Raw genomic sequence first — 26,812 nt, 5'->3', positions numbered from 1 at the left:
CTTGCTGCCATGCTAGTAGTTGTTAGTTGTTTGTAGTAGTGCGTCTTGTCCTCTTTCATGCCATGCCTTGCTCGAGCTCTTCGGAGTTGTGTAGCCGAAGTTGTGAGTCGTAGAAAGTGCTATGTGGTTGTTTTTGGCAGATTGTAGTCATTTCTTGTTTTGCTCGTAGTTTTCGAACCGTAGCTCCGATTTGATCGTGTCCTACATGAAACTTGCTTAGAATCTCGTGTAGTTTCATTTTCTCGTGCTGTTTGTATGTGTTGAAGTGCTCGTAGCCGTCGTTGCTCACATATTGCATTCATGCCATCATATCTTGCGATGCTTGTAACTTTTGATCCGTAGCTCCGTTGGAGATGTTCTTTATGTGTAGATTGCTTGCCTTGACGCGTAGAAACACGTGAACCTATTTGTTTTGCTGTTTAACAACCAATTAAATGCATTTATTCAGATCTGGACAGAATTGTAAATTAACATGTGAGGTCGTCTCGGAGATGCTATATGACTTTTCCGACCTCATTTAAAATGCCTAGATAGGTAGTTTAATTTCCGCTTCACCTCTTGCATGTTTGACAACATTAATATTGCCGGGTATCTAATCGGGATAGAACTAACTAATAAACGTGGAGTTTCGTCAATATGCAACTCGTGCATATTGAACTTCACTTAATGTGTAGTGTTTGATTGTGTGATTTGTCATGCCGTGACTTGCATGTAATCAGTAGCTCATGCATCATATGTGTTGTGCATCGTGTGATGAATACCGTGTGTTGATGCTTGTTTCCGTTTCCTCCGTATCGATAGAGTTCCGCAAGCGTGTCGGATGTGAGGACCCGTTCGACTACGACGGTTCGTCTGCTTCACGGAGGCATTCTTCTTCCAAGCGGGATCTCAGGCAAGATGATCATTTCCCCAGATACCATTACTATCATTGCCATGCTAGTTTATCGCTTCTGTCGATTACGTCTCGTTGCCTACCACCTGTTAAAGTCAGCCTCTCAACAATGCCATGTTCACCATCAACCTGTTCGGCCTAGCAAACCACTGATTGGCTATGTTACTGCTTGCTTAACCCTGTGTAGCGTTGCTAGTTGCAGGTGCAGATGCTTCCATGCAAAGCATGGGTTCCTTGTTATATCACCATATTAAATACTATTTAATTTAATGCACCTATATACTTGAAAAAGGTGGAAGGCTCGATCTTTCTAGCCTGGTGTTTTGTTCCACCTTTGCCCCTTTTAGTTACCGGCTACCGGTGTTATGTTCCATAAATGAGCGCTCCTAACACGATCGGGGTCGTTATGGGGACCCCCTTGATAATTCGTTTTAGATTAAAGCTGGTCTGGCAAGGCCCAACTTTGGTACTACATTTGCCTAAACACCTAATAAATTGCATAGGGACTTTCCGAACCCCGAGGATAATTTAATCAACCCCCGGGCCAGTGCTCCTCATGAGTGTTGGTCCCACCTGAGGGCGCCCCTCTGGTCACCCGGAGGTTTAGCGATCCCGACGTCTAGCTCATCCGCCGTGTCCTGAGAACGAGGTACGCGACTCCTATCGGGATCGTCGACACGTCGGGCGGCCTTGCTGGATTAGTTTTACCTTTGACGAGATATCTTGTGCATCGGGATTCCGGTGATGCTTTGGGTAATCTCAGAGTTGAGGTTTACCATTAGGGAATCCGACGAGATCGCGAGCTTCGTGATTGAGGATTTCTATGCGGCTTGTGGTAATTTGTGATGGACTAGTTGGAGCACCCCTGCAGGGTTAAATCTTTCGGAAAGCCGTGCCCGCGGTTATGTGGCAACGTGGAAGCTTTGTGTAACACTGGTTCTAGATAACTTAAAGTTAATTAATTAAAAATATGCCAACTGTGTGCGTAACCGTGACTGTCTCTTTCGTGAGTTCCTTCTCCGATCGAGAACACGGTGGGGTTATGACTGACGTAGGTAGGTGTTCAGGATCATTCATTTGATCATCAGTAGTTCACGTCCGTTATGCGTAGATCTTCCCCCTCTTATTTCTTGTACTCGTAAGTTAGCCACCAAATATATGCTTAGTCGCTGCTGCAACCTCACCACTTAACCTTGCCTCACCTAACAAGCTTTGCTAGTCTTGATACCTTTGGAAATGAGATTGCTGAGTCCCCTGTGGCTCACAGATTACTACAACACCAGTTGCAGGTACAGGTAAAGGTTACTTGATGCGAGCGCGTTGATTGTTCATTGGGAGTTGCTTCTTCTTCTTCTTCTTCATCGATCTAGGATGGGTTCCAGGCCGGCAGCCTGGGATAGCAAGGATGGACGTCGTTCTTCTTTTGTCGTTTGTTTTTCGTCCGTAGTCGGACCCTGCTCTTACTCTTGATGATTATGTAATGTACTGATGTGACTCTGATGTAGCTTGTGGCGAGTGTAAGCCAACCCTCTTTATATATCTCTCTTTTTCAGTACATGTACTTGTAACGATATCCATTCTTGCGACACGACGAGATGCGCTTCTATCCCTGACGAGGCCCCCGTGCCAAATTGAGGATAGGGTCGCATCTGGGCGTGACAAGTTGGTATCAGAGCAAGGACCGACCTAGGAGCCCCCTTGATTTATCGAACTTGGCCGAGTCGAGTCTAGTGAAAAACTATTTGAGTCTTAGTTATATATTGGAGAGTAGGATTCTTTTTTCTCCTCTTCTATGCTCTGGAGAGGAATCTTGACGTAATAATTTATTCTACTCCTTTTCTCATTCAAAAAAATTAGGATCACGCGGATATTTTTGGAATCTATATGATGCCGATGTGACGGAGTTCTGTCTTGGTGCCTCCTGTCTGATTTGATCTTCTTCCAGGGAGTTGAGCTCCAGGGGATTCTTGAGCACATCGTTATCATTCAGATTTCTTGGTATCTAAGAACGAAGGGTGTTCGTAATTGCTTCAATACTAGTGGTGGCGAGATAACCCCGATGTCCCTAGTACTGGTGCAGATTGTTCGGGAGTACTGCCATGCTTTGTATCGTTGTGATCACGAGGGTCTGTTGTAGATGAAGGTCCGAGATTCTGGTCGTGTGTTGACGGATGTGATACAAGTGACGGGTTAGTATAGGAGATGTGTGATATTACTCCTTGTATCTGTGTACCAGATTGCATGACCAGTTATTTCAGGAATTCATAGGTGGGAATTCAAGTAGTTTCTTATAGGACAATCTTCCAACAAATGCATGATGTTAGGTTGGGGTCCGACATCTAGTGGATTCGTTTGTTCACGGTCGACTTACAGCGGTACACGTTGTGTCTTAAAGAGTCCTTGTAGCTTGCTACGACTCGGGGACGCTTCGTATGTCAGGTGCACTGCCTTGCACTTGATGGCTTGTGTAAATCGTGCCCGTGCGATCCTGTCCACGAAAATATCGGACGAAGTCTTTCTCATGAGTTTGTTCTGGCTAATTGCAAGCCGCACCCTTTGTTTTGTTGGAATATGGTAATTCAAGTTGCTTCGATGTCAAGTGGTGATTTCAGATCTTTTCTAAGCAGTGTTCTCATGTTCATATGAGAGTGTTAATCCTTTTGCTCAATCAATTGTCATATCAATTTCGGCCACCGGAGTCGTCATGTTAATTCTTTTCCAACCGGTGGGTTTCTCTCCAAGTGGATTCAATCCTCTCCAATTTTGTAAGATCGTTCTCTCATTTCATCCGGAGTTCATCTCATCTGTCCCATGTCGTCTTTGTTTTTCCCCACCCTCCCGCCCTTTTTCTTTGGTGATTGGATTTCATCCAAGCGCATTAATTTCATTGTGCTTCCGCTATCTCTTCTTCCTTTCGTAGCCGGTGATTCACCGTGAGGATTCTCAGGATCTTCATGTTCATCCTTATTCATTCTTGTCATCTTTTCCGGTGAATTCAATTCAGTTGTCCGTGCTCATCATATCCTTTTTCGTCCTTGTAATTCTTCCTATGTTGGAGATTCGTTTCAGCCTATCTTGTTTATTCAGTTATCGCTATTCCATCCGGAGTGTTGAAGTTATCTCAGATTTCTTGTTTTCAATTCTTTCTTTATTTCGAGGTTCTCAACCTCATCTAGTTTTTCTTATTCCGGTGCAATATCTCTCGTTCTAGCTATTGTTTCAACAGTGTTTTTCTTTGAGTGGGCCCATAACCCACAGGTTCTTCCCAGGATCTTTCCTGGCTCTTTTAATCTTTTCCCGGAGATCATTAATTATTTTCAACTATGATGTAAGTATGATTTTCATCAGTCATATTCCTTCTTCAAGATCAATTTGAATTAATTCTCATAATGGTTCAACCTTGCATTCTTCTTATTCCGGAGCGTCTCAGCTATTCTTGGTGTTGTTCCTCGTCATCGTTCTCAGCTTGCAATTCGAAGGGGTGTTTTTCTCAAATCTTGGTTCATTCTTTTGGAGAGTTGTCATTTCAGTCTGGTGCCATCATCTTAGTTGTTCCAATCATGAATATCCCTACTTGCTATCCGGTGCAGTTCTGAGTTGTTTTTATTTCTCGTTCCTCCGAAGGCCATCATTTTAGAAGATTCTTCGCTCTCAGCTTTCAGCTTTCGTTCTCTAATTCTTCGCAATTGTTGTCTCTTCGTTCGTCTCTCAATTATTCCGGTGCCTAGTGCTAGTTTTTCTCTCAGGTGGCTCATGATCTCTTCATTCTCATGTATCTCCATTGATTCATGGTGTTTCCATTCAATTGTGAATTCTTACCGGTGCTTCCTTCAATTATGCATCAAGTGGTGCTTATCTCTCTATCTCTTCAAGATTCTTTCAAGAGGAATAAGTTGTATGCTAAATCCGTTGCTTGTCATCAATTCAACTTGATGAAGGATAAGCATAACATAAGCCTTATTCTTGTTCATAGTAATCTGTTTCCTTCGTCCGGAGTGGCTCATAGTTTCAATTCTTTTCTTAGGCGCTTATCTTTCTTTTCCGGAGTTCCAAGTTCTTTTAAGTATCTCCTTGTGAGGCTTCATCTAAATCTTGGCAAGGCTTCAATCTTTTCTTTTCTACCTTCATGTCCTTGCATCATTCATTTGTATACGGAGGTCCTCTTGGTGGTTCATCAAGGTTTCAATTCATTCTCAAAGTGTTCTTCAAGATTCTTGTTGCAGAACCTTAAGTATCCGTTCTCTTGCATTTCTAAGTGCATTTGTTCTTCCTTTATTTTTTTGAGGTGGTATTATAGCCTTCTTGTTAGTGTAGGAGACTTGAAGAGTTTTCCTCTCAAGAATGAGATAATTAAATCCACCAATTCTATGATCATGAGATATTTCAACCCATGGTTTCTTCATTGAGCTATCTAGGTTTGGACTTCACCTATAGCTTTTCCTATGGATTGTGCTATCATGGTGCTTGTCATTAATCCCAGTTCTCAACGTATCCTCTTGGTGTAAGAGATTGTTCATATCTTGTTTCTCCCAATCAATCCTTGTTTCTTTTAGTGGGTGGTTGTCACCTCATAGTTGTTGAGATGATTTTCATAAGCCCACTACTATCTTCTTCTTTTCATTGTTGTTTTTCCAACAACTTCGTGCAATTCTTCTTGCAAGGATGCTTGTCAAGTTCATTGGAGTTAGTAGTTGTCATTCTTTTCTTCATACTCTTCTTCCGTATGAGCTAGTTTCTGTTCTCTTGTTCCGAAGGCAGTGTGAGATTGCTCTTTTGGGTCAATCTGGTTGTTCTATCAAGATCATGGTGTTCTCTTGCTCTATTTACTTGTTTGTGGTGAATATTGTCTATTTCTTCCACCTTTTCGAATCTTTTGTCCCATTTTCCTACTGAAGTGCTGCCGAAATTTTCCGTGAATTCTTGCTCGTCTCTCATATCAGTCCTCATCTATTTGCAACCTTCAAGGATCGTTGGTTTCACTCGTTTGTCAAAGAAGCGACTAAATTGTTACCTCTTGCTATCTCATCCTCTCCCCCTTTCATTCTTGGATCTCGGGGCGAGATCCTCTTGTAGTGTACGAGAGTTGTGACAGCCCGATGCCGACGTTCTAGGAGCTTCCCCTCTATTTCCGTTTTCGTCATGTGGCTTATTTTATTTGTTGCGTCATCATGCGCATCATCTGCACTGCATCGGCATCTTCGTTGCCGCCAATTTTTCAAACTTGCATTCGTTAGTAGTTGCCGGTTCTCGTCGTCGACCGTTCTGAGTCCGACCGCACACGCACGCGCCCGCGGCACCGTCGAAGCCCTGTTTTAAAGTGTGTTTAAAACTCTCTTTGATCGAGGTGAAACTTGGCACGCGGTCGCGATTAGATATAGCTAGGCCGCCTGTCGAATTTTGTCGCGATCGGAGACCGACTGGTACCCGAACGGTCGACCGTAGCGGCACCGTCTTCGGTTATTCGTCGGGCGTCTGTCCGTGTTTTTAAATTCGTGCCGCGCCGCCCGTTCTCCCTCTCGTCTCCGGATGTCTACATAACACGGCCGCGTACCCTTACCCGCGTTCGGAATCGTCCGAATCCGACCCCGCGGTTGGATCCGGATCGCGATTCCGGTCAACCGAGCCCCCGGTTTGCCTATATATAGACCCCTTCTAATTTTCGGACAGCCTCCCCCTAAACCTGCCTCGTTTTCCGCGCCCGAAACCCTAGCCGCGCCGCCCCACTCTCCCTCCTCCAGCCGCCGGCCCGCTAGGCCCGCGCGCGGCCCGCCCGAGCCCATCTCGGCCCGAGCCGCCGCTGCCCCGGTCTGCCCCGTTCTGCCCGAGCTCCTCCCGGCGCCGCCCACGCTCCCCAAGCCCCGCCGCCAGCAAGATCTCGCCGCCGGCCCTCTCCTGTTCGGCTCGCCGCGCCTGCCCGGAGCCACTGCCGGCCGGTGCGCCCCCTCGCCGCTGCCGCCTCTCCTCCGCCGGCCTCGAGCGGTAGCCTCCATGGAGACCCGCCGCCGGCTGCCGGTGCCCCGCTGTCCCCGGGATCTGGCCGGGATCGAGCCTCGGCCTTGTTCCGCTGGTGCCTCGCCACCCGTCTCCGGTGCCCGCCTCCTCGCCGGGATCGCCGCCGCCGCCGCCCTGGTTTCCGCTCGGGAGGAGCCGACGAGAACCGCCCCGCTCCCGCAGCCGCGTGTGGCCGCTCGGCTGGGCCCCGAGCCGGCCCAGCGACGCGCCCCAGCGCCTCGGCCCAGCTGCCCAGCTGGCCAACGCCTCCTCAGCCCAGCTCATCCCTCCGCTTGGGCCTTGGCCCGCGAAGGTGAGGACCTTCCCCCCCCCCCCCCCGCCTGAGCATCCTTTTATCTATTTTGCGCTTGTTCGGCCCATTAGGTATTTTAGGTGTTTTTCAGAATTGTTTTTATATTCCAGAAAATAGGTATATCTTAGAACGTCCGTAGATTTTAAACCGTAAGTCGGAACGACGCGTTTTATATAGGCTTTTGGTGTAGAATTTCGTGTAGGATACGAATTTGAAATTTGCATATTTGTTTGAGCTAGTTCAACATGTCAAATGCACTGTTTACCGTGCTGTCCTATTAGGTTAGTGCCCGTTTTTATTTCTCGTGCGTGTCCGGACGGACCGTATGACGTAGGATAAATGTCCATGCTCTAGGGAGCTATTTTCCATGCATTTTAGAGCGGTCAATTGTATTTTTACGTGTAGGGTTTTGCCGGTAGTTTATTTTCCCGTTTAGAGGTTTTATCTCGCTTTATTGTGTGGCTTTATTTTGCGTTGCAAACCCCGCTTATTTTATATGTTTTCGGGATAGAAAAATCCCATGGATTTTTCTGTGCAATTAGTTTTAGCTTTTGAGGAAGTTAGTTTGTGAGATATTTTGTCGTGAAGCCCTTTTGTTTAATTCGTAGGATTTATTCCGTGCCTCGTTTGAATTAGTTGTCAACTAGAGAGTTGATCTTGGGTGTTTTGTTTAGGCCCTGGTATTTTTAGTTGCAATAGAAATGCATGTTTAGGTGTTGTTTGACTGCCCTCAAGTTGCTTGAATAGTGCTGTTTTAGAGGAGCTGAAATATTTCTAAGTCTGGATTCTGCTATATTTTGTTGTTGTCTTGTCTGGCTTGCATATTTAGATCTGTAGCTCTTTTGAGGTTGGTCCAATGGAGTTAGTTGTTCCCCTTGTGTTTCTTTAGCATGCTGTAAAGTTTCATGCCATTTGGAGTCCTGTAGCTATAGGTTTTGCTGCTGCCAATATTGCTTCAGGCTGAAAACTGCACTTTCAGGAGGTGATAATTTCACTAGGTCTGAAATAGTGCGTGAGATGCCATTTTGTGTCTTCTTTTCCTAGTGCTCCTTGCTGCCATGCTAGTAGTTGTTAGTTGTTTGTAGTAGTGCGTCTTGTCCTCTTTCATGCCATGCCTTGCTCGAGCTCTTCGGAGTTGTGTAGCCGAAGTTGTGAGTCGTAGAAAGTGCTATGTGGTTGTTTTTGGCAGATTGTAGTCATTTCTTGTTTTGCTCGTAGTTTTCGAACCGTAGCTCCGATTTGATCGTGTCCTACATGAAACTTGCTTAGAATCTCGTGTAGTTTCATTTTCTCGTGCTGTTTGTATGTGTTGAAGTGCTCGTAGCCGTCGTTGCTCACATATTGCATTCATGCCATCATATCTTGCGATGCTTGTAACTTTTGATCCGTAGCTCCGTTGGAGATGTTCTTTATGTGTAGATTGCTTTCCTTGACGCGTAGAAACACGTGAACCTATTTGTTTTGCTGTTTAACAACCAATTAAATGCATTTATTCAGATCTGGACAGAATTGTAAATTAACATGTGAGGTCGTCTCGGAGATGCTATATGACTTTTCCGACCTCATTTAAAATGCCTAGATAGGTAGTTTAATTTCCGCTTCACCTCTTGCATGTTTGACAACATTAATATTGCCGGGTATCTAATCGGGATAGAACTAACTAATAAACGTGGAGTTTCGTCAATATGCAACTCGTGCATATTGAACTTCACTTAATGTGTAGTGTTTGATTGTGTGATTTGTCATGCCGTGACTTGCATGTAATCAGTAGCTCATGCATCATATGTATTGTGCATCGTGTGATGAATACCGTGTGTTGATGCTTGTTTCCGTTTCCTCCGTATCGATAGAGTTCCGCAAGCGTGTCGGATGTGAGGACCCGTTCGACTACGACGGTTCGTCTGCTTCACGGAGGCATTCTTCTTCCAAGCGGGATCTCAGGCAAGATGATCATTTCCCCAGATACCATTACTATCATTGCCATGCTAGTTTATCGCTTCTGTCGATTACGTCTCGTTGCCTACCACCTGTTAAAGTCAGCCTCTCAACAATGCCATGTTCACCATCAACCTGTTCGGCCTAGCAAACCACTGATTGGCTATGTTACTGCTTGCTTAACCCTGTGTAGCGTTGCTAGTTGCAGGTGCAGATGCTTCCATGCAAAGCATGGGTTCCTTGTTATATCACCATATTAAATACTATTTAATTTAATGCACCTATATACTTGAAAAAGGTGGAAGGCTCGATCTTTCTAGCCTGGTGTTTTGTTCCACCTTTGCCCCTTTTAGTTACCGGCTACCGGTGTTATGTTCCATAAATGAGCGCTCCTAACACGATCGGGGTCGTTATGGGGACCCCCTTGATAATTCGTTTTAGATTAAAGCTGGTCTGGCAAGGCCCAACTTTGGTACTACATTTGCCTAAACACCTAATAAATTGCATAGGGACTTTCCGAACCCCGAGGATAATTTAATCAACCCCCGGGCCAGTGCTCCTCATGAGTGTTGGTCCCACCTGAGGGCGCCCCTCTGGTCACCCGGAGGTTTAGCGATCCCGATGTCTAGCTCATCCGCCGTGTCCTGAGAACGAGGTACGCGACTCCTATCGGGATCGTCGACACGTCGGGCGGCCTTGCTGGATTAGTTTTACCTTTGACGAGATATCTTGTGCATCGGGATTCCGGTGATGCTTTGGGTAATCTCAGAGTTGAGGTTTACCATTAGGGAATCCGACGAGATCGCGAGCTTCGTGATTGAGGATTTCTATGCGGCTTGTGGTAATTTGTGATGGACTAGTTGGAGCACCCCTGCAGGGTTAAATCTTTCGGAAAGCCGTGCCCGCGGTTATGTGGCAACGTGGAAGCTTTGTGTAACACTGGTTCTAGATAACTTAAAGTTAATTAATTAAAAATATGCCAACTGTGTGCGTAACCGTGACTGTCTCTTTCGTGAGTTCCTTCTCCGATCGAGAACACGGTGGGGTTATGACTGACGTAGGTAGGTGTTCAGGATCATTCATTTGATCATCAGTAGTTCACGTCCGTTATGCGTAGATCTTCCCCCTCTTATTTCTTGCACTCGTAAGTTAGCCACCAAATATATGCTTAGTCGCTGCTGCAACCTCACCACTTAACCTTGCCTCACCTAACAAGCTTTGCTACTCTTGATACCTTTGGAAATGAGATTGCTGAGTCCCCTGTGGCTCACAGATTACTACAACACCAGTTGCAGGTACAGGTAAAGGTTACTTGATGCGAGCGCGTTGATTGTTCATTGGGAGTTGCTTCTTCTTCTTCTTCTTCATCGATCTAGGATGGGTTCCAGGCCGGCAGCCTGGGATAGCAAGGATGGACGTCGTTCTTCTTTTGTCGTTTGTTTTTCGTCCGTAGTCGGACCCTGCTCTTACTCTTGATGATTATGTAATGTACTGATGTGACTCTGATGTAGCTTGTGGCGAGTGTAAGCCAACCCTCTTTATATATCTCTCCTTTTCAGTACATGTACTTGTAACGATATCCATTCTTGCGACACGACGAGATGCGCTTCTATCCCTGACGAGGCCCCCGTGCCAAATTGAGGATAGGATAGGCCCCCGTGCATAACCTCCACGTCCCATCACAGCTCCATCTCTCCAAGAGCCTCGTCCAGCGGCGAGTACTAGTGTCGCTACACACCACCGTACCTTGCCCAGTTCATGTGGGACTTTGCGGCCATCCGCTTGGTAAGTGGTAACCTAGTCCTATTTGCGGTGTCGAGGCTTCCCACAGAGCGGACGGGATATCGGGTTGGTCCAGGTAGCGAGGGTGCCGTGCCTGGTTTTGAGTTTCACCCGGTTTTTTCGGTTTTGAGAAACTTCTACAAGGTTTTTGAACCTTTTTTTTCATTTTTCTGTTTTTTTCTGTTTCTATTTCAAAATTGTTCTGGATTTTGAAAAAATGTTCCAGAATTTCAAAAAATATTCTGGAATTTGAAAAAATGTTCCGGATTTTGCAAAAATGTTTCGGAATTTGAAAAAATGTTCCGGAATTTTAAAAAAATTCCAGAATTGAAAAAATGTTCCGGAATTTGAGAAATGTTATGGAATTTTAAAATATATTTCAGAATTTTAAAAAATGTTTCGAAATTTGAAAAAATGTTCAGGAATTTGAAAATATGTTCCGAAATTAGAAAGATGTTCCGGAATTTGAAAAAATATTCCAAAAAAATGTTCCTATTTTTAAAATAGTTCATGTTTTAAAAAATACTTTAAGAAATTCAACGTTTGTACATTTTGATAAAAAAATAAAAAAGTGAAAACGGAAAGAAAAACGACCCAAAAAAGAAAACAAAACGAGCAGAAAAGGAAAAAAAAAACTACAGTCCTGATGCACCTACTGGGTCGGCCCAGTCGAGGGTCGCCCTGTGCGAAGCCCCGACTGGTTTCCGCATTGAGCGGCGATTAGGAGCTCCCGGAAACGATCCGTACGTGAAATAAAGTGCGCTCCACCTTTAAATCTTCTGAATTGATCTCTGGGCCGCTGCCCAATGAATCGTACGCGAGTCTTTGCACTATTGATCACGCTGTTGTCGCCACGTTGCTTTCGATCTCGCCAATATGCTTTCAAATCCCATGGATCCAATGAATTTCCGTCGACTTAATTTCCCGAGATTGCTCCCAAGTTCCCGTCGCATGAGAGCAAGTACAATAGAGCTGAGTGAGCTGGCTATAAGGAATAAATTAATATATTTTTGTTTAGTTAGAGGAAAGAGAAGAGGAGAGAGAAGGTAAGCGGGCTCTTAGCTAAGAGCCAGCTCTAGCACGTGCTCCTAGGCATTTTGTGAGTATGAAAGGTGGACCATATAATAAAGAAGTAGTACATTTTTGCAATGAACTATTGTACATGTTGGCTATAAGATGGGTTGTAGATGACATGACAATGGCTTATAGCCAGCAGCTGGCTATACTATTGTACTTGCTCTGACACACCATGGATGGAACCTATTTTATTGCTACATCCCGGCTCACCTCTAGATCGATGATCCCAAACCTCCCAACAATCTAGCTCATGATATCACTTGTTAGAATAATCCGAGGCTCTCCGTCGATCTTTTAAGGACCAAGCAATCACAGGAGCACGGCACCGAGATTTGTTAATGAGGTTCACCGATATGGCTACACCACCGGGGCCTGACTACGGGCGCTCCTCCCCATGACACCGCTACAATACCGCACTCTCACCCGCCCCGGGCGCCGGCACACACACCACCGACCCCCCGCGTGCATGTGCTATTATATTGACATAAGTTACATCGTGTGTCTACCCTTTCATTATATAAAAGGCTTAGGGGTACGGATGTCCTAATAGGACACGACTCCTACCCTCTCTACACACAGTCTAAACTTAAGTCCAACTATAACCTATCTTGTACAAATAATACTTAACACAATTCTAACGCCAGATATGCCACATGTAGTGCACTGTTGTTGCGGTTAAGGATGACAATTTTACCTGTGGGTATGGGTACCCACGGGTAACGTACAAACATGGGCCGGGTACGAGCACACTTACACACCCATGGGTAGCACATATACCTTACCCGTTAATTAATGGGTATGATATGTGTATAGCCTTGTACTCGTAGGTATACCCATATCCTGTCCGCTTATGAAATATTGTTAAATTATCATCAATTAATTATCGATTTTTATGTGACTCGTCTACTCCTATTCACTTACGAGTATATTATTATTTCTAAATTTTGATGGTGGTTATGTACTCATCTACCTGTTATATAGCCAAGATAATTTATTTTTTGTCAATTATGCTTTCAATGAGTGTAAAATTATGAACAACTTACGTACTATTTTGTTCTATCCGCTGGGTATCCAATGCATATGGGTCCCAGCAGGTATGGGTATGGTAAATTTTCATACCCATGGGTACAGGTATGGATAGAATTTTATACCCACTAACGTTTTAACAATTCCTAAAATAGTATCGGCTAGCTTCACAAACTAAACATAGTATACCAAATTCACAAAAGAGAAGTAGCAACTTCACATGCATCTAGCTATCCCCCTCTCGGCACTAACTACTTTCCTTTAAGGACTAACTTAAGCTCATGGAGCTTATTCCTATTCATCTGCCCCTCCATGATGTAATGTGCTTTCTCCGTCTTCAGTTGAGTCTTCTCCTTCTTCAGGACTTGTATTTCCTTCTTGAGCTCACTTATCTCGAGGTTCAGTGAGTTGACCTCACGTTCTAAATTTAAAATCTTGTAGTAGACAATGTCGTTGTTGTCGATAATCTTGTCCTTCTCCTTCTTCAGGGAGCCATTCAACTCCTACAGGGCCTTCATGGTAGACTGGCGTGACGCGATCAGCTCGTGATTGAGCACATCCACGTCACGTGTCTCCTGCACAACGGGTGCTGGAGAAGGCGGACCAGATGGTACGTATGACTGGCAATGGTTTCAAATCATCAACAATTAATTAGTGGTTAAATATATGGATGTTTGCAATGATAACTGATGCATGTTTTTTGTAACTGTAATTACCTGGTTGATGCTCACGTTGCCTTTCTCTCAGCCATAACCAGACCAATGGTCAGAGGAGCCTATCCACAAACTAGAATCTACCATGCTACCAAATACATAAACATGCGACAAATTAAGTGTGCTCATATATATGCTACCAAACACATATGAAAAACTAATTATAACTATGCTCATGACCAATATATATATATAGGGTCACGCTATTCGTCACCCTGGATGATGAATAGTTATTCTTCACCCCCTCTATTTTCACATCAATACACCGTTATTTTACGTTTCTGAAATTTTAATCTTATCTCATACGTAAAAAGAGACCGTAAAAAACTACATAGTCACCGTAAAAAATATTTTATGTCACGTAAAATTACAAACATAAAAACATAATGTAAATTATACATAAAATGTGATTTTTCTGGTCTTATGACCTATACTTTTGTTTTCTTATGTCAATTTTTTCGTAGTGAATCAATATAAACGTATGTATTTGCATTTCAAATTTAATTTATTTATGAAATGGTCGTAAACATACCTCGGGTGAGGAATAATTTAATCTGCACCCTGGGTGATAAATAGAGTTTATATATATATATATATATATATATATATATATATATATATATATATATATATATATATATATTCAACCAAATAGTATATCCCAAAAAATAAAGTTGTAAAGTGATTATATATTCCTTCAAACTGAAGTATAGTATATTGTATGTCGCCGAAAAAAGGTATATACACCAATAGTAGTATGGACTATATACACCAAGAGTAGTATGGAGTATGCCCACAAGAAAAAGGAGTAGTATGGAGTATATGGAAAAAATGTATAGTGTACTTAACAAAGTAAAATCTGTAGTATGTCAATAGTCAAGACAAGGATCGAGTACGCCAATGGAATTAAAAAGTGATCATATGTAAAGTAATAGTATTATGTCGGTGTACACCCCTCAAATTTCTCAAGCACTGTCACATGCATGCATATAGTACGTATAATAGATGAAGGGAATATGTAGATTACAAGAAATTAAAGGGTATTTGTAAGAAAAGTAGTATTATGCAGTATAATAAGCAAGGTAGTATCTAGTATGTAGTTTTATCTCCTGCTACAACAAAGGTACGGAGCCAACATATGGCTGTTTGATTTGACTTGAGGTAGTTATATAGGATAAGCCTGGCCATATAAATCGGGAAGGTGCAGTCGCATACTTGACCGGGTAGAGAAAATCAAGGTGGTTTCAAAAACCTGATCCTTTAATCAACTTCCACACATGGATGACATCCGACGGTAGTAAGGGTGGTGGTAACTACCACTAAGTGGTAGGATCTATTTTTCATATATATATATATAGATTATTCGTCACCCATGGTGGATAATAGGTTATTCTTCACCCGAGGTAATCTTATGAGATTTTCATAAATAAATTACATTTAATATACAAATAGTTACATTCATATTAACCCACTATGTAAATTTTGGCATATATTTTTTAAATATAGGCTGTAAGACAAGAAAATATGCATTTTATGTATATTTTACACTATGTTTTTACGTTTGTAGTTTTACGTAACAAAAATATTTTTTACGGTGATTATATATTTTCTTACGGTCTCTTTTTACGTATGGAATAAGAAAAAAATTTACGTAATGTAAAATTACGATGCATTGATGTTAAAATGGAGGGTCGCGCTATTCGTCACCCTGGGTGAGGAATAGTTATTCTTCACCCCCTCTATTTTTACATCAACACACTGTAATTTTACGTTTCTGAAATTTTAATCTTATCTCATACGTAAAAATAGACCGTAAAAAAAATACATAGCCACCGTAAAAAATATTTTATATCACGTAAAATTACAAACATAAAAACATAGTGTAAATTATTCATAAAATGTGATTTTTCTGGTTTTGTGACCTATATTTTTGTTTTCTTATGTCTAATTTTTCGTAGTGAATCAATATAAACGTATCTATTTGCATTTCAAATTTAATTTACTTATGAAACGGCCGTAAAATTACCTCGGGTGAGGAATAATTTAATCAGCACCCTGGGTGATATATATATATATATATATATATATATATATATATATATATATATATATGCCCAACTTGGGTGTAGATGCACTATGTAATTAAACTTAAGAAGCAGCAGCAACATGAGTATGTCTCAAGAATTCAGTGATGCTAGCATTTGTCATTGTGCTGCCCCTCGGCTCTTTTCTGGATGTTGTTTATGAATATGAACGTCAGTTTTTTAAAACGTTGGCCACTGACATGGGTGAAAGTATGGTTTATGTGTGTTTAGCTATTGTAGTTGTCATGATGGGTAATTTCATTTCATTATGTCTATAATGATTTTGAAAAAACATGCAAGTGGAAAAATAGTGGTCATAATTGAATCATTCCAAAAAGGATAGACTGAAAAAAAAGTATGTAGTAACTTCTACAACCTTCATGTGCCTAAACGAACACAATTAGGATAATATGAAAAATATACACATCGAAGATCCATTTATCTCCTAGGAGGAAATATACAGAGAGGAAGGAATGACATCCACAACAAAGATCCATTTGTCTCCTAGAAGGAAATATACCTACTACCATCGGGCAACTAACACTAGCCCTAAGCAAATGAGAGAGGGAGGGGGCGCCGGACTTACCGCGGAGGTGCTCTGGGGCGTCGGGCGGAGGCGGCGGCGGCGGTGGGCGTAGGCGGCGGCGACATCTGGCGGAGGCGGAGGTGGCAGCAATGTCTGGTGGAGGAGGACGAAAAGGACTATATTTTTTTTACTATGCGTCGACCGGGAGCGGTTAAAACCGAATAGTGTTGGGGTAGGCTTAATTGGCCTAACATGCCACACTGGGCCTAATTTGGCAATGCGAGCACTAAGCAAATAGCTATGGCATACGAATAGGGCCTACGTCCGCACTATTTGAAAACATCAATTATGACGTTGTTGAGAAATGGCGCGCCACAAACAAGAGTTGTGGCTTTGCCATTTCTCCACTAGTGGGCAAAGATCCAGCGAGGAAGTGGTGACCTGTACCTTCTCCTCAATGCATTTTTAATATGGTTTTTAGGTGATGATGAACTATGTCCTGCGAACTCAATGATCTTTTGGGTAATGATGGATGTTCGTTTGCCGCAAATCTTGTTTTCGTTTGCTTTCGATTTTATTGTCTGATGTTTGATCACGTAGATTATTTCGACGTGCATGTGTAGTATAGATATAAGAGCATCTGCAATCGGACCTCTAAAACCCGGCTCAAACGTCCGGACAGCCTGCCCGGTCACTGGCCGGTCATAAAAATCGATCCAGACGGACCCCTCATATTCATCTCAAACGTCCGGACTGACCGACACCCCTCAAATCCATCTCAAAATGGGGACGCGCCTGGTCATGCCCGGTCAATCCGACACACAGAACGGGACCCCATCTCAGACCATTTTTTCTCTTTTTTTATTTATTCTTTTCTTTCTCTCTCATCTTCTTCATCAATCACGTGCAAGTGAACGGATATATGAGAAAAAAAATGAGAATTACGGCTGTCCGGACAAAAAAGTAAGGGTTCAAAACGGACACGCCCAGTCATTCCGCGGGCGTTTAAGGGGCCGGATTCATAAGTTTTGTAAATGCTCTAAGGCGTCGATATGAGATACTTGGATGTGGAGAGGAAAATTTAAAACGTGATCGATCAATGTCCGTGGGTGTTTGAGGGGCCAGATTTATAAGGTCTTACTGTAAATGCCTTTAGTGGACGACATAAAATCCTCTACGGGTCATTTAGTAAAAAAATAGAACAGGTTTCACCGTCTATTGCTGCACTGCAACGCACCGTCAACCCGGATAGCTTTCACAAACAAACAGACTGCGACTGAGCTTCCCTGACGTAACAGCAGGTGCCTTTGGGCCACTGACAAGTGGGTCGAATTGCCGGCTGGCCCGCATGTCATTGACCCAAAGGAATGGGCAGTTAGGACACCGAAGCAACGTTCGCAGGCGACCTTACCAATCAGCGGGGCTATTTATAAAGATGCCGGAGAGCCATCTCGCGCTCGCCCTCCCCTCCTCCGCTCTTCGACTCATCCCGCCCGCCGCGCCCCGCCCCGCCTCCACGCGACTTGACGCCGGCCACCGCGCGACCTACCTGACGCGGCCTGCCTCGCCACCCGCCGCTCCCCACGAGAGCCGAGGCGGCCTGCTTCAGCGCCCGCCGCGGCGCCGCCCCCGACGCGATCCGACGCGCGGCCGCCTTCAACGCCCGCCTCTCCCCAGGTCCGTCCCCCAGCTCTGCTCCCCCTCTTTCCCGAGCAGCTCGAACCGTAAACCCTCGCCGCCGTGGTGGAATGCCACCGGCGGCGGAATCCGCTGGGGCAGGCGCTGGTTTTCCTCGGGGTTGTAGAAGGGGGCGACGGGCTCGGTAGATACGAGAGTCGAGGGCTCGTTGGGAAACGGGGTTGTGGTTTCCTGGATGATTCGTTTAGGATGTACCAGAAGCGGGCTTTGTGAATCTTGGATACGAAACGGCGTTGTATGCATCTTGGATGATGCGGGTTTGGATCAATTGGTTTCCATGTACCAAGAACGGGATTATGAATCTTGGATATCGGGGTTTTGGATGTAGCAAGAAATAGCGTTGTGGATATTGGATTATGGGGGTTTGGATCAATTGGTTTCCATGTACCAAGAACGGGATTATGAATCTTGGATATCGGGGTTTTGGATGTAGCAAGAAATAGCGTTGTGGATATTGGATTATGGGGGTTTGGATCAATTGGTTTCCATGTACCAAGAACGGGATTATGAATCTTGGATATCGGGGTTTTGGATGTAGCAAAAAATAGCGTTGTGGATATTGGATTATGGGGGTTTGGATCAATTGGTTTCCATGTACCAAGAACGGGATTATGAATCTTGGATATCGGGGTTTTGGATGTAGCAAGAAATAGCGTTGTGGATATTGGATTATGGGGGTTTGGATCAATTGGTTTCCATGTACCAAGAACGGGGACTACCGCATTAGTTAATTGGAATCGTTCTTAACGTTGTCTGTTATACTGTTTGTGGTGAAATTCATCAGCACCTCTCCTTGTCTTTTACAGGGCGTGATGGCCGTCCAGGTGCAGCGGCTATGGAGGTGGGCGTGCGTCCCAAGCTAAGAGGCTGATGGCGCCGCGGCCACAGAAGGACGAATGGCAATGGCTGCGGGGCGCGGCCACCAACAAGAGTAAATTCATCTTCCTCTACGAGAAGCTGAGCACGGGTGGCCGGCTCCTCAGCCACCACGGCCGATCCAGCCCGAGGCCCCGGAGCCCGAGTTACAGTTTGTTTTCTTGGAGCCTTGCCTCGTGCCCGAGCTGGCATACGACACCCCGACCCCGACTCCCATGGATGACAGCGCGTCCCTGCCGGGGGGCTTCAAGACGCTCACAGTGTCAGGCCTGCTTGGCATTGCAGCCGTCTTCTTCTGCCTGGCAGGCCTCCTCCGCGCCAAGGCCAAGGAGGAGCGGGCAGCGCGCAGGAGGCTGCGGTATCTCCAGTGAGGGTGGCGCACGGTCGCCGCTACCGGGATGCTCCCACCACCGCCACCCCTCATTGTCGCATAGACCACACACGCCCATGAATACGTGTCCTCGTAGTAAAGATTTGCCCTACCGTATCCGTGCTGTTACTTTTACATTCAGTACGTGAACTGTTACGCTCGGTATTTCTACTGCAAAGACAGTTGTGGTACACGCTTCTTATACATTCCCAAAGTTTTGTCAGTTCATACCAAAAATACTGGGCTTAGTATTAATCTTCAGTTTGTTCAACTGCAGTGGCAGCTTTTGCATTTTGTTCCACATAACATGATTCTGGATGTCATATGCTTACAACTTGTTCATTTCTGCAATTTTTCCCTACTTTTCAAACAAAACTTTCTGCGTCTCTGTACCCGAGCCCTGATTTCTGAGATGACCATCTCCAAAGCAGCAGGAGGGTCCTCTCCCAGGGTCAAGGTGAACTCATCTAAGTCAGGGAGCTTCTAGATTTTGCTCAAGGCGCTCTCTTGGATGTTGCAGGTGTCGTCACATTCCGGTCCAGGGTTCGACGCTTGTTATGCTTTATAGTTAGAGATTGAGTAGCCGCTCTGCACGCGAAAATCATGCATAACACTTCCAGATAGGAACCCACAAGCCCCAATCGCTGCCCGACCCTTCGCTCATCTGACTAGGCCCCTCTTCAGGATTCTTGATCTGCAAACCCAGCTTATAGGCACTGCCAACAGTGAAGAGATCATTCTTTTCTGGGTGTCAAGAGACATAATCATCCACTTCTCTTGCAGGGATCTTAATTTTACAAGTTTCATCGGCAACAAAACCAAAGAAAAGCTGGTTTGAATCGATTTTCCCAACCTTTGACCTGTTTGGTCCCAGTACAGCCTTGAAATCATACTCTGCCAGCCCTGCCTAGTCTATCCAGTTCTGCTGTTCCTCCACTGACTGTAATTTTTCCAAACTGTGGCGGGCCAAAGTGGAGTCCAAATGCAAATTCTTTCGATGGCTGTGGCCGCGCGGAGAGAATTTTAACCAATGACAACTTGGCCAAACATGGACGGCCTTGCAGCCTTTGTGATCAGGAACCTAAGACACTTCCATCTCATCCTTGGCTGCCCTTTTGCATGCGGAGTCTGGCAAGAAATGGCTGCATGGCTTAATGCTCCGCGGCTTGATAACTTGGTGCAGCTGGATACGACTTTGCCTCCAAGCTAAATGCACAGCAGCTCTCGGCTGCGATTTACACTGGATGGTGCATTTGGAAGGACCACAATCATCGGATTTTTCAAATGCAGTCAATTTCCACTACCAAATCAAAGAAGTTCTCTGGCAGGCCAGGTTATGCTCTGATTGGCCATTTCTCTATGAAAACATGCATACCTTTTAATTTAAGCCTTTTTTCTGGTGCTCTGACACATTCCTTCTGTACATACTTGTAATGTTAGTTTGTAAGCTTCTCCCTCCTTAATGAACATGCACAGTGCTGCCATTTCCTAAAAACAAACCTTCTTCACAATGTAATCCAGTTGGTCAAGTCGTGTAACTCTCAGACCCAGCAAGATCAATTAAGTTCTGACAAAAATATATAGAGTTCAAATAATAAGAACATGCACAGACCATAAATTCTACTCCCTCAGAGGGGAATATAGGTCTGGCATGGGAATTTAGGTCATCGAAATAACTAGCAAAACATGTATAATATGCCATACAAATATGCTTAGAAAGTTCATTCGACAATGAATCTAGAGAAATTTTTATGGCATACAACACAAGTTTCGCTAGTCAAACCGAGGACCTAAAACCCATGCCCAACTTGTATTCACATCCGGAGGGAGTACCAAGTTGCTGAATTGTAAAAAAATAGACTACAAGTAAGATGATTGAAATAGTATGCAATTATAAGCATATTAGGAATTACCAACTGGCACAAGCTGGTTTCTTCCTCTTCAGTTTCACCAAAGGGGCTGCTCTCGATGTCTATTAATTGGTCTGCAGGCATGAAACACTGTAAGTTTAATAATTCAACCTGAACTGAAACTATATTAACTGGCTACATGAACCAACTTCTCAATGGAAGAAACAGCAGAGTATAAAATTCAGTAAACTAATATGTGAAACAAGAGTTTAAGATCAGAGCTCTCTATAAGGGAGGCGTGGCTAGCTTGACATCCTAGACGGCACTGAGCTACAGCAGTCGGCAGCTTTAATCAAATTTGCCAACACTGTCGCCTCCCCTGTCTCCACTCTTCTGTCCCTCACCAGTGACAGTCGCGGCTGCAAAGCTGTCCGCCGGTCTCCCGACAATGGACAAGGTCCACCTGCTCCTGCTCAAGAAAAGCGGCACACGAGCTGAATATATCATCTCTAAGGAAGATGGCCTCAAGAAATACCGACATTTGTAGAAGAAACATGGGCCTTGTCGGTGGCACTGTGCTTTGAGGCAACGGCGGCTGAGCCCTGGTGGTGTGGGCGGCCGGTCTGGGCTCTCGTGGATGGCTGACTCCTCGTTGCTCCTCATGATTTTCCATCCGTCTCCAATAAATTAGACCTTTGCGGCTTCATGCGATGCTTCTGACCGTCAGCTCTTTGTGAGAATCTATGGATAGACCTTAGAAAGGCATGCAGGTTCCATGCGATGCTTCTGACCGTCAGCTCTTTGCGGCTTGTACTCAGATTCAGGTTGGAAACAGGATGGCACAATGATCATTGTTCCCTTTGTGATCAAGAAATGGAGTCTGCTGCACATCTGGCATTGGTCTGCCCTTTTGCAAAGACCTATCTGGTTTGCATTCGACTCCTTGAATCCTGGCCATCTGAGACCGCTCTCAGCTCTTGGTCCATCTGTGAATGGTAGAGAAAAGCTGCTCATGAATCAAGACATGAAAAAAAAACAGAGCAGGCGGATGATAATCATGTCGGCATATGTTGTGTGGCATCTGTGGAAAGAGCGTAATCGTAGAGGGTTTGATAAGAAGGAAGCCTCGTCTGATGAGGCAGTGTCTCTCATCCGTGCAGATCTTCAGTCGCAGATGGTGGTTTTCAGGGAGTTTTTTTTTTCGAGAATGGGCTTTCAGGGAGTAGCTGCCTGAGTGGTTGTTTTCTTTCCTTTTCGTTTCATCCCAGCTGTTTTCAGCTTGTAAAGATTTCCCACTTCTTTAATGAAAAGGCAGAGCTCCTGCCATTGTCTGTAAAAGAAAAGGGAACAATTGACATACTTATGCAGACTAAGTAAGCACTAGCTACTTTGGCAGTCCGCTGGATGCCAACATTACAGCCAACAGAAATGTTCAGTTGGATCCAACAGAAATGTTCAGTTGGATCCAACAGATCTGTGCTCTGCCAGACGCAATAGCATCAGTAATTCAGTGCAAGGTTAATGTGATCCAAGGGTACAAAGATACAACAATCAATGAATTGCCAAAGAATTGGGTACACACACACAGTCACGGATGGTCAAAGACGGAGATACACAAATAGTACATGCATTCACCAGCAAAGACACTTTTACTGTAGTAGGTTTAAATTTTGGCACAAAAATCACAAAGACATACTTGGAAATGAAGCAATCTCCATGAAAGTGAGGAAAATCCGCCTTGGATGCAATTGGTCATAATGTGGGAAAAGGAGCAGATTTTATCTATGTAAAGCAAATACCTTCTCCAGATGCTATAAGAGTGTGTGTGTGCAGCCGCAGGTGATATAACCTCTTCTACAATCCTTTCACATAAGTACCCTAAATGAATAGGAAGAAAGAGGGTACAATTATTAGTGGCTGATAAGGAAAGACTGATTTCAGAAAAAGCGTGAACAGATACTAAACATAATGATGAGTGATTTTCAGAAAAGTTTATTCCAATTTAGTACTATTTGTTACCATTTTAGGCTTGTTTCTGAGCAAGCCTTTCTACATCAGGTTTATCATAATCAGGAGTACATGGCATGGGAGTCCTGGTCATATATGTCTTATCATATAAGGATAAGAAACAAACGGTTCCTATAAGGTAAGCAAAACTATGTATTTGAAGCTCCAATCTAGAGTGAATAATTTGACTTCGTGTTGCAAATCAGCAGCAATCAAATACATAGCTTGACAAGATATGTCATATTGCCTCATTATAAATTTCAACATATGAGCCCCGCAGAAGAAACTCTTGTCCAGAGGTCAAGATAAAAAATAATGAAGAGCTGTGAGCCTAATCTTTTTAATAGTCTATGGACAAGAACATATGAAGATATTATATCTTGAATAATGCGGAACATATCCTTCCTACCAACTATGTCCCGCTAAAGATGTTGGCCCAGTCCCGACGCCAAGTACTTTCCGGAGACGCACAATGACCGACGACGAACGACGATGCCTAACAAAGCTTTCTCATGGCTGACACACCCTAGTACAAAGCTAGCCTTGTCCCTCATCGATCTCTTCTGGACGTGTGTACTAGTACCACGTGATGGACTAGTACTTCTAGCCGGGACACCAACGCTGCACGTACAATCACGCGATCGATCTCTACTTTGATCGATTCCGCACTAGCAGCATACGCGAATACTTGACTCGATTTGGATGGCTACAGGCTGTGTCGAGCATGACACAAGCCTGCTGTATTTCTTGTTGCTTTCCACGGTGGTGTGATTTACAAGCCGGGTACACAAGTATAAATAGAACAAGCTAGTCAACTAATACTACTCAGTGACTAATTCTAGCCCTACTCGGATACATACATGTACCCTGAACCAGACACACAGCAGCCATTAAGTGAGAGATTAGTCGTGATTAACTCCAATAAAAGATATTCCTAGGGGTATAAAAGTAGGATCCTGGCAACCAACTATACCTCCCAAGTACAAAGTTTAGAAATGTTTGGACCTTCACTTGAAGCATAATGATATCATTTAATAACAATAAATTATAGGCAGTTGTTAATTTGTAGTGACCTAATAATAAAGTTTGTAATATACAACCATATTCATGATGATCCAAGGTTCTGATATTTTAGCATATCAAATTTTTTTGATGCACAATTTCAACAAAGTAAAAGAACAAAAGTGGCAGTCAAGGCAGCAACACCACATATGTTAAGTTCATTGTTTTTAAGGCGTCCCGCCTTAGAGGCTTAGGCAGGAAGGCGCAGTGCCGAAGAATTTTGCCCGCCTTAGGCGCTTAGTCATGGCCTAGTCAAGGACATTATACCAGCACAAAAACATTGGTTAAGTAACATAATTATAATTCTCTCTGGAGAAAGAAGTGATCCTGCACACAAGTTGGTTTAGGAAAAGAACACTGACCAAGCGATTAAATGCTGCTAGCAGAAAATTCCGAGGCAGCAAAACTTTTGTTTCTGTCCGCTTTTCCTTAGTGTTTTTTTAAAAGAAAAAGAAAACATTCCATTAGTCCTCCACTGACCATGTCCTATTCCTTTCAAAGAAGCAACATTGCTCTTAAGCCTAATCTTTGCCGCACGTGGCCGGTGCTAAACTGAGAGTGAAGCTTGGGATTAGATGTTGTTTTCCAAGTTTTTCACCAAATATACGAAATAATCTCTAAGCAACGAAAATCAGAGCAATTTGCACCTCAATATCTCCGACTCAATTAGTACGTACGTATTAAAATTGATGAGGTTTAGAGACATTCCTAATTCGGATTTAGGTACAGTCACGGCTCTAATAAAAATGGTAGCTTTCATAGAAATTGCAGAGGCGGGACGGAGTGAAGATCATACCTCACGCGGATGAGGACGAAGCTGGCGGATGGCGGAGCACACGCGCGCCGTCGCATCGCCCCCATCCCGTCCTCGCTCGGGCAGGCGTAGAAGGTGAGTGAGGCATCCCCTCATCCGTGTGCCGTGGCTGGCCGCCGGACAGCTCGCGGATTCCGTAGGTGCCATCGCCTAATTAGGAAAGAGTGACGGGACTGCTCTGGGTAGAGAGGCGCATGCGGCCACCGGCCGTTGCCGGCCGCCGGACCGCCCGTCGATTTAGATGGTGCCATCGCCATAAGGCTTTCTTGGGGGAAGAAAGCGGGGCCTGGTGGGTGGGGACGGGGGGATGGGGCGTGGCGGACGACGGAGGGACGAAGGTGAGAGACACTTGTGGCCCCCCTCGTCGCGGTCCTTTTTTTTTTTAAAGAAGAAACCATATATCTACTAGTAGAGTGCCCGTGCGTTGCCACGAGCTCTTATAATATTTTATGAGTAATGCATGTTATTTTTTACATGTAAAGACTATGAGCTCAACTACAAATTAACGACATGTAAATTCATTACAATAATAATAAAAGTCCACTTCACTTGCCATGTAAATTCATAATAAAAAAATCAAATTGACGACATGTTCATGTAACTAATTGAGCGATGGTCAAACTAAATCCATTACAAATTATTAAGATCTACTTGATGCACTTAATAAATTCTCGCACAATATGAGGAAGGTTGTCTTTAGCTTCATTTCCACGATGTTTGAGCAAGTATAATAAAAAAATGTTTCCTCAACTCATACTCATCATGCACAATAAATATATGTAGTTAGCACAAATATTTCATGTTGGATATCTTAAAAACATGTAATGGACAATACCCATCTTGCAAATCGGCTTGACCAGTTCTTTACCGTTTCACGAAAGCATAAAATGAAAAACAAGATAGCCAGACACATCCTTGCAATTTCCTAAATTAATACTATATAAAATAAAATGATAACATAAATAAATGTTTATGCTATGAATTCATTACCTGTCTGTGGTCGTTGGAATACCAGACGGAAATAAACGTTGCCATTTAGATATATCTGAATTCCAGCCGGGTTGCTTTATTTCGAGTGCATCTTTGAATTCCCTCGCAAAACTTTTTAACTTCACTACATGCCTCAAGATTTTATTCTCCAACGCTGTGATGTGTGAATAGGGTCCATAATGCATACACGGCGTGCCTCTATGTCGATGACATACAAGATGTATAAGCCGATGTATGCATACGGAAGATAAATCTACATGTGGTAACAATTAGGAGCAATAATAAGCCATGACAATAATAGACAAAATACAATACTTACCATGTTGCACGATGAGATGTTGATGTCCATCCCAGGCCAACCATCAAACAATGATCCCAACGTCTGAATAGTTTCCTTCGCGCAAAACTTCTGACCTCGTGTTGACTCTAGCATAATGGACTGGGTACAAAATAATTATTGTTTCACCATGTTGATACTAATGGCACTGACAAAGAATATGTCAACTTACAGAAAAGCGCATATCCATGTAGTGTATAGGAGGGTCTGTAAACAATACTCCCTCATCACATGCAAGTATACGCACGGCAATGTTGAAGCAATCATTGTCCATACTTTGCTCCGTGTTAAGTATGCCTTGAATTTTTTTGAGAGTTAAGGACATCGGAGCAGGTATCGAGGTTCGGACCCATTCCCTCCTGCAAAATGGATGGTAAGAAGAATAATAAAATATACTTTTATATTACATAATTATAAATATAAACGATTCTTACTCCAAAGATTGAGCATCATCGATCGACATGATGCA

The 26,812-nt window shown here is 43.8% G+C and overlaps 2 long non-coding RNA genes across 2 annotated transcripts; both read right to left on the bottom strand.

Moving 5' to 3' along the window:
- Positions 1-19,507: 19,507 nt before the first annotated feature.
- Positions 19,508-21,473, bottom strand: LOC123410340. Its single transcript, XR_006613032.1, has 2 exons — positions 21,197-21,473; positions 19,508-20,850 (listed from the first exon to the last, which is right to left on the bottom strand). It is a non-coding gene; the product is annotated as an uncharacterized LOC123410340 (long non-coding RNA).
- Positions 21,474-21,802: 329 nt separating this feature from the next.
- Positions 21,803-25,352, bottom strand: LOC123410342. Its single transcript, XR_006613033.1, has 3 exons — positions 24,999-25,352; positions 22,933-23,011; positions 21,803-22,463 (listed from the first exon to the last, which is right to left on the bottom strand). It is a non-coding gene; the product is annotated as an uncharacterized LOC123410342 (long non-coding RNA).
- Positions 25,353-26,812: the final 1,460 nt, after the last annotated feature.

This window comes from Hordeum vulgare, chromosome 7H (genome assembly GCF_904849725.1).
Source record: "Hordeum vulgare subsp. vulgare chromosome 7H, MorexV3_pseudomolecules_assembly, whole genome shotgun sequence".
In the NCBI taxonomy this organism is placed as follows: domain Eukaryota; kingdom Viridiplantae; phylum Streptophyta; class Magnoliopsida; order Poales; family Poaceae; genus Hordeum; species Hordeum vulgare.
The sequence above is the reverse complement of the archived record's forward strand: the minus strand, read 5'-3'. Positions and strand labels throughout refer to the sequence as shown.